Raw genomic sequence first — 8,554 nt, forward strand, 5'->3', positions numbered from 1 at the left:
TCAGCAGGGAGCCTGCCTCCCCCTCTCTCTCTGCCTGCCTCTCTGCCTACTTGTGATCTGTGTCAAATAAATAAATAAAATCTTTTAAAAAAAAGAAAGAAAGAAATACAACAGTGGGGATCGTATACACAGGTTACCCACATTCACTCAAACAACCAAAAGAGAGTATGGAAATCGGGAAATCATATTCCAAGGCCTATGTCCTCGCATTCCCATTCCCCACCATATAAGACAGAAAACTACAATTGCAATGCCCATCACAGAAAACCAAACATCAATGCTGGCGTCTAGACCAGGATTTAAAGCTTTGAAACACAGATATCTGTGCTCTGATCTGTAAAAGGGGTTGTCAACAAGGAGTCAAAATAATAAGTGTAATTTGCATGGCCCGTTGTAAGACAGGATGCGTCTATCAGTAGTATGGAATAGCATACTATTGTTTCAGCATGGGAAAACAGGTGATAACAGAGGGATCTGGGAAGTCCTCCCCGAATTCTCTGGGCTCCTACATGGGTCCTTTCCCTTCAGCCTGGGATGCGTGTGGACAACTTAGACTTATAACCTGGCGTTTAACAAAGCCCCTGTGCAGAGACATGGTGTAATCTGCCACTCAACTTCAAGGGGCTGCCAAGCTTAGGGTGAATGCTGAGGGAGAGCCTCAGTCACGAGGCAGAGTGAGATTAGGCGCTCAGCATTACGGAGCCTGATCCCAGCTACCCTTCCCCAGGCCTCAGAATCCACATACCCAGATCAGAAGCAAATGAAAAACAAGAGAGTAAGCAGTAAGTTAACAACCCACTTCAGAAGTGACTGCATTCGTTCTGTGGAGCAGCGACTTAAATTCGGGTGTTTCCCGCTCCTTTGCCACTGTGTGTAATTCTAATCAGGATGAAAGTCCTTCATCATTGCCAGGTTACGGAAGCTTCTATCCTAAACCTGTGAGGACTCTTACAAAAGGAAATATCGTGGGTTTGCTGGCCTCTGCAAAGGGAACAAGCTACCAGCTCACAGCTCTGTCCCGGACTTACTCCTGATGCTGCCAGGCAATACCATCAGAGCGGTACACCCACCTCTTCCCTGTGCATGTGGTCTACCTGACCTTCCACCTACCCATGCCTAAAGGTCATCAAAGTCCTCCCTCCTGCTCTGACTCAGGTCAGAACACGTATCATGACTTTCTGCTGTGCTGGTCATGTAACTGTTCACTTTTCTTCTATGTAAAGCAGTTGGTCAAGGCCATCAGGCATTTAATGCCCTGGTGCAGGGCAGAGCCTTTTATGAGGTTAATGAGAGAATGTCACGGGGAAAGACATGGACAGGAGATCTGCACAGTGAATGCAGCAGGCTGTGAAAGTGACTAAGCTCTATTTGGGTTTGATTGAGAGTAACAAAGAGAAGAAGAGAAAATCATGTTATTGGTGTACAGTATCTTGCAAAATTAATGAAAAGGAAAAGTATGTTTCCTTATATTTATTTTTATTATTTTTTTAAAGATTTTTATTCATTTGAGAGAGAGCAAGAAAACATGAGCAAGGTGAGGGGCAGAGAAAGCAGCAGATGCCCCACCAGGTAGGGAGCCCAACGTGGGGCTCGATCCCAGAACTCTGGGATCATAACCTGAGCAGAAGGCAGATGCTTAATGGACTGAGCCATCCAGATGCCCCTCGTGTTTCTTCATTATAAAGAACAACTCTACCCTTTGGATCAATTCATGCAATCCACGTTGACCCTCCATCAGGTCTATAGCATTGTCTGAAGTCAATTCAGTAACCTAAAATGTAAACTATATATTCCCCGAGTCTGTCCCATTTCTACTCTCCGAGTTACTCTGGCTGGATATTCTACACCCATCTCTGACTCCTTCCTCAACCATCCCACCCTTCATTATCTCTACTATTCCATACCCCCTGCTCCATCCCAACGGTCAGGAAAAAGCTCCAGACCTACATCCGCTCTCCACTCGCTCACTGAGAAAGTACTCAAAGCTCTGTTCATCCTGCGTTTCAACGCATCAAGTCTATCTCTGTGATTTGTAACCTTTTCAAAAAAAAATTCTGATTCCAAAACACTAAGTCTTCCCAGTCTCCACAAAATAAAAGCCCAAATATCCCAGACTCCTTGAACACATATGCTCATGACGGTTCCCACCGGAAAGAAATCCTCAGCCCACTAATCCGTGTAAATCATCCTCCAGCATCCGGGTCCAGGGACCCCTCTCCTGAAGACTCCCCTGACCTCCCAGACAGAAGGGATCTTTCCCTTCTGTCAGCTGTACCGCCCTCTCTCATAGCATTTATTACAGTGTGACGAGCTCTTCCCCATTTCACTCAACTTCCTCTCCCGGTGCAACAACAAATCAGTCTCCGAGGAGTCTGAATCCTGACTTGGCCGTTTATTAGATCTTTGACCCGGAGTTCCTCATTTAACCTCCACCAGCCTCCGTTGGCTGGCTTATAGAAGAGGGGGGAGAAAGATTCCTATCTCACTGGGTTAGAATGAGGATTTAGTGAGGTAATACACATGAGGTACTTAGCCTGCTGTCTGACATAAAAGGGCTCACTAAATTTTAGCTATGGTTCTTATTTATGTGTATGTGTGGAAGTTACTCTCCAAAAAAGGGTTGCCGCCGAGTCTTTCCCTCTCTGGAATGGTGTGCTACTTCACCCTTCAAATCTACTTCCTCCTCTCCTGGGTCACGGCTAGCAGCGTGACTTCCCTTATCGAGATGACATACAGCCGAAATGATGCCATTTCTGCTCCTTTCCTCCTTTTTTCTTTCTAAATTTAAATTTAAATAAAATCTAAAGATTTTATTTACTTATTTGGTAGACAGAGATTACAAGTAGTCAGAGAGACAGGCAGAAAGAGAAGGAAGCAGTTTCCCTACAGAGCAGAGAGCCCGATGCGGGGCTTGATCCCAGGACCCTGAGATCATGACCTGAGCAGAAGGCAGAGGCTTTAACCCACTGAGCCACCCAGGAACCCCTGCTCCTTTCCTTTAAGAAGCCTGCCAGTTTCTGCTTTCTCACTGGTGAAGTCTGCCACGTTGCTATAAAGACACTTGGACTAGGGACGCCTGGGTGGCTCAGTTTCTTGGACGACTGCTTTTGGCTCAGGTCATGATCCCAGAGTCCCAGGATCGAGTCCCGCATTGGGCTTCCAGGTCCACGGGGAGTCTGCTTCTTCCTCTGACCTTCTCCTAGCTCACGCTCTCTCTCACTGCCTCTCTCCCAAATAAATAAATAAAATCTTTAAAAAAAAAAAAAAAGACACTTGGGCTAGACACTTAGACTAGACACTATTTTAAAAAAGAGAGAGAGAAAGGCCACATGAAAGAACACTGAGCCACCAGACACAGGAGTCAGGGAATATTGGACCTCCCGGCCAAGCATCTGCAAGAGACACCCTCTGAGCAAGATAAGCAGATGACCTTTCCCACTTAGTCCTGGCAAACCCACAGCCAACCCATGGGTTTGTGGGAAATCATACATTACTATATAGATAACTAAAACAATGCCCACCCACTTTCTCTTCTACTAGACAGTGAGCTCCTTAAGGGCAAGGACCATATCAAGTTTATATTTGTATTAGCAGTTCCTAGACAGAAATCTCAATAAATGTGTTTTATCAATACACCCGTAGATGATGTAAGTGGTTTAGGCAGAGCGTTTGAACAGAAAGCTGTTGAATGAATTCTTTCCCATCTCTTTATGAGGATACTGTACACACGGAATCAAAGCCCAGGGTACGAAAATATGAATACGGTCTGACATCTAAATGAAGGGGCTCCTTGGGATGCCTGGGTGGCTCAGTTGGTTGGACGACAGCCTTCGGCTCAGGTCATGATCCCGGAATCGCAGGATCAAGTCCCACATCGGGCTCCCAGCTCCATGGGGAGTCTGCTTCTCCCTCTGACCTTCTCCTCGCTCATGCTCTCTCTCACCGTCTCTCTCTCTCAAATAAATAAATAAAATCTTTTAAAAATAAATAAATAAAAAAATAAAGGGGCCCCATCTTTGGAAATTCATGTTTAACATTTTGGTTAAACAGGTCTCTTCCAAATCAGCCTGGCTGCCTGCCAACTTCTGAGACAGAGGCAACCCGGGTAACCAGAGGAAGGGAAGAGGGAAACTTGGATTTATTGCACCAAGTTGAAATTACAGAGGGAAACAGACGGGAGATAAAATGTTCCATGAAGTTTACATGTTTCTGCCATTCATTCAGTGATCACTGCTCACCATCTGTCTTCACTCTGGCAAGTGGGTCTTTAAACATCAAAAGAGCCTCCTTCTGTGACTACTACCAAATGTACCTCTGAAGGTTGTACCTAGTCTAACAGGGCCTGGCTCTGTCCCTTTAAGTCTGGCGGCCCATCCCCAAGCCAGAAGGCCTAAAAAGACATTACCTCTTTTAAAACGGGGGAAGGAGGGCTGTCACCTGACTGACACAGTCAGTAGAGCACATGACTCTTGATCTCAGGGTCATGAGTTCAAGCCGCACATGAGCAAAGAGCTTACTTTAAAAAAAAAAAATTTTTTAAGTCATCTCTGGCACCTTTTTCTCTTTTTCCAGCTTTGACCTGAACCGTCACCCTCTCACTTTGTTTTTACAGCTCTTTTCTGATACAGAATCTTGCACGTGTCCTAGAACTCTAACTGTATAACAGTAGTTCAGACCCCAAGCTCTCCTCACCAATCACGGTATCATATTTTTGTGAATTTTCCTACTTCTGGGTACTGTGGACAAAGTGAAAATTCTCATTTATATGGCCCAGCCACAACATCCTATGTAAGCCTTTATAATCTCTCTAGTCCCTATGTATGCATATGAACCATCAAATGGCACTCATATCTCATCTCTTAGTCAACATTTTACATGGATCCTTTGGAAATGGGATAGGAAGGAAAAAAATAAAAATAAAAGGACATGGCCTTCCTAATTGGAGTCGATGCTAATGAAACCCTACGTCCAATGTTCTCATCAGCGTTCACACTTCGTTTTTCATTATGTAAAAAGGTATGTTTTCCCCAATAATTTTTGTTAATTCCCAAGGTAGTCACATTCTCATCGCCACTCCTCCCTGCCATTCCCTGAGTCCACTGAATTCTGTTCCTGTTCTTGATTATGCCACATGTGCATTTACTGAGCCTCAAATATCTTTTTTATATCCTCAAATACTTCTTGAGTCTTTCATAGGAGAATGTGACAAAACCCAGTTACTATTGTCAGGACATAAAGACCAAGTGGGACTGACAGAAAAATCAATAGGCGATTAAAGGCTGTAGTGAGTGTTCCTATAGGAAAAGTAAAATGTGTTCTGAAAGCACCTCATTCTTTTTTTTTTTTAAGATTTTATTTATTTATTTGACAGACAGAGATATCACAAGTAGGCAGAAAGGCAGGCAGAGAGAGAGGGGGAAGCAGGCTCCCTCTGAGCAGGGAGCCCAATGCAGGGCTTGATCCCAGGACCCTGGGATCATAACCTGAGCTGAAGGCAGAGGCTTTAACGCACTGAGCCACCCAGGTGCCCCGTGTAAGCACCTCATTCTGAGAGGGAGCCGGGAGGATCAGAAACAGCCTTGCAAGCAGGTGAGACCTAGAAGCAAGTGATACCCAAATTCTTGTACTCAAAGTGTAGCCCATGAAAATAGATGAAGCCACAATTATAGTCAGAGATTTCAGTATCTCTTCCAATAACTGATAGAATGGGTAGATAGGAAATCAGCAAAGATACATCAGACTTGACCAATTATCAGCCAACTTATAAAACACTTGATCAAACAACATTGGAATATACATTCTTCTCAAATGTATAAGGAAAAATAACAAAAAAAAAAAAAAAACAGGAAACAAAAACCTTATCCTGGGCTATAAATCATGTCCCAATTATTTCAAAAGGACTCAATTCATATAAAGTATGTTCTCTAACCATATAAAAAATTAAATTAGAAATCAATAACAAAGTTCTCTGGAAAATCCCAAAACATTTAGAAACTAAATGATATAAGTCTAAATAACCCTTGGGTCAAAAATAAAATCAAAAAGGAAATTGGAAAGTATTTGAACAGGATGAAAATGAAAAGACAACATATCAGAATTTATGGAGTGCCACCAAAACATTACTAAGAGAGGCATTTATAAGACTAAATGCCTAGGGGTGCCTGGGTGACTCAGTTGATTAAGTGTCTAGCTCTTGATTTCAGCTCAGGCCATGATCTCAGGGTTGTGAGATGAAGCTGGGCATGGAGCCGGCTTAAGATTCTCTCTCTGAGGGTGCCTGGGTGGCTCAGTGGGTTAAGCCTCTGCCTTCGGCTCAGGTCATGATCCTGGGGTCCTGGGATTGAGCCCCGCATCGGGCTCTCTGCTTGGCAGAAAGCCTGCTTCCTCCCTCTCTCTCTGCCTGCCTCTCTGCCTACTTGTGATCTCTGCCTGTCAAATAAATAAATAAAATCTTTAAAAAAAAAAAAAACCTGTAAAAAAAGATTCTCTCTCTGTAGGAGTGACTGGGTGGCTCAGTCGGTTCAGCGTCTGCTTTCAGCTGGGCTCATGATTGTGGGTCCCTGGGATTGAGCCCCATGTCGGGCCCCCTGCTTGGCGCGGGGAGGCTGCTTTTCCCTCTCCCTCTCTCTCTCTCTGACTCTCCCTTCTGCTTGTTCTCTCAAGTAAATAAATAAAATCTTTAAAAAAAAATTCTCTCTCTCTCCATCTACCCCCCACAAAGACTAAATACCTACATTAGAAAAGAAAAGTCTCAAATCAATAACTTCAGCTTTCACCTTAATAACCAGAATAAGAAGTAAAACCAAATAAAGCAGGAAAAAAAGGAAATAATAGACATCCAACTGGAATAAATAAAACAGAAAACAAAAAGCCAATAAAGAAAAACAATAAACTAAAACCTGTTAAGAGAATATCAATAAAATTAATAAAACTCTGGCCAGAATGATTAAAGGAGAAAAGGCACATGACCAATATCAGGAATCAAAGGGTTCCATCATTTAAGCTTCTGTAAATATTAAAGGATAAAACTCAAACAATGAATCATGGAACACTACATCAAAAACAAATGATGTACTGTATAGTGACTAACATAAAAAAATAAAATTAAAAATTAAAAAAAGCAAATACTGGAGTACCTGGGTAGTTCAGCCGGTTAAGCGTTCTATTCTTGATCTCAGCTCAGGTCTTGATCTCAGGGACATGAGTTCAAGCCTCATATTATGTTCCATGGGCATGGAGCCTACATAAAATTAAAAAAAAAAAAAAAAGCAAATATAATGAACAAGTTTAAGACAAAGTATTCAAAAATTTAACTGAAATAGATAAATTTCTTTTTTTTAATATTTTATTTATTTATTTGACAGAGAGAGAGATCACAAGTAGGCAGAGAGGCAGGCAGAGAGAGAGGGAGAAGCAGGCTCCCCGCGGAGCAGAGAACCCAATGCGGGGCTCGACCCCAGGACCCTGGGATCATGACCTGAGCCAAAGGCAGAAGCTTTATCCCACTGAGCCACCCAGGCGCCCCTGAAATAGATAAATTTCTTATGAGACACAAATTAACAAAACTCATTAAAGGAAACTTAGGTAGCCTGAAAATTGCCATCCGTAAAAGGAATTTAAATTGTAATTTAAAACACTCCACAAAGAAAACTTCAGGGCCAGATGGCTTCCTTGGTGCTTTCTACCAAATATTTTAGGAAAAAATCATGGCTGTTCTATACAAATTTCTTTAAAAATGAAGGAGAAGGGAAGACTTCCCAACTTATTCCAAGGGCCATTCCTGACACCAAAGTCAGAAAATAACATTATAAGATAAGAAACAGACAAACAGGGACATCTGGGTGGCTCAGTGGGTTAAGCCGCTGCCTTCAGCTCAGGTCATGATCTCAGGGTCCTGGGACCGAGTCCTGCTTCGGGCTCCTTGCTCAGCGGGGAACCTGCTTCTCTCTCTGCCTCTCTGCCTACTTGTGATCTCTCTGTCAAATAAATAGATAAAATCTTTTTTAAAAAAGAAAAGAAAAGAAAACCATAAGGAAGAGAAAATATATTTAGGTATTTATTAAAGAAATCCACATATAAATAAATGGACCCACACAGTTGAAGCCTACATTGCTCAAGGGTCAACTATGTAGGGAACCTTAAGGACAGTACACACACACACACACACACACACACACACACACACCCCAATTAGAACTAATAAATAAATCCAGTGAAGTTGCAGGATACAAAATCACATTCAAAAATCACTGCATTTCTACCCAGGGGTTTAAAACCACATTTGGACTGTCAGCAAAAAGAGGGAAGAGAAAGCAAATGAAGCCTTGTTAAAATATGATGGAGAAGATTTGATTTTTGACAATTCCCAGAAGACCTAGAAGGGGGAATTCTAAAGTTGTCTTTAAAGCTCCTGGGTCATGTCCAGCATTTCTAAAATAACTGAACTTCTTCCTGGGGGAGTGAGGGGTGATTCCAGCAGGCAGGTTGGAACTAAACACCACATGTAAATAAGGCTTGTCACCTTACAGTCTTTTGGGAAGGCAGATGGAGGATA

At 42.7% G+C, this 8,554-nt stretch overlaps 1 long non-coding RNA gene across 1 annotated transcript in view; it reads right to left on the bottom strand.

Annotated features, from left to right (window-relative positions):
* The window catches only part of LOC131818256 (uncharacterized), a 115,848-nt gene extending 108,617 nt beyond the window's left edge, over nucleotides 1-7,231 (bottom strand). The window contains exon 1 of the long non-coding RNA XR_009348748.1: nucleotides 7,137-7,231. This is a non-coding gene — a long non-coding RNA (uncharacterized LOC131818256). The remainder of the gene's footprint in view (nucleotides 1-7,136) is intronic.
* Nucleotides 7,232-8,554: the final 1,323 nt, after the last annotated feature.

This window comes from Mustela lutreola, chromosome 16 (genome assembly GCF_030435805.1).
Source record: "Mustela lutreola isolate mMusLut2 chromosome 16, mMusLut2.pri, whole genome shotgun sequence".
Classification (NCBI taxonomy): Eukaryota; Metazoa; Chordata; class Mammalia; order Carnivora; family Mustelidae; genus Mustela; species Mustela lutreola.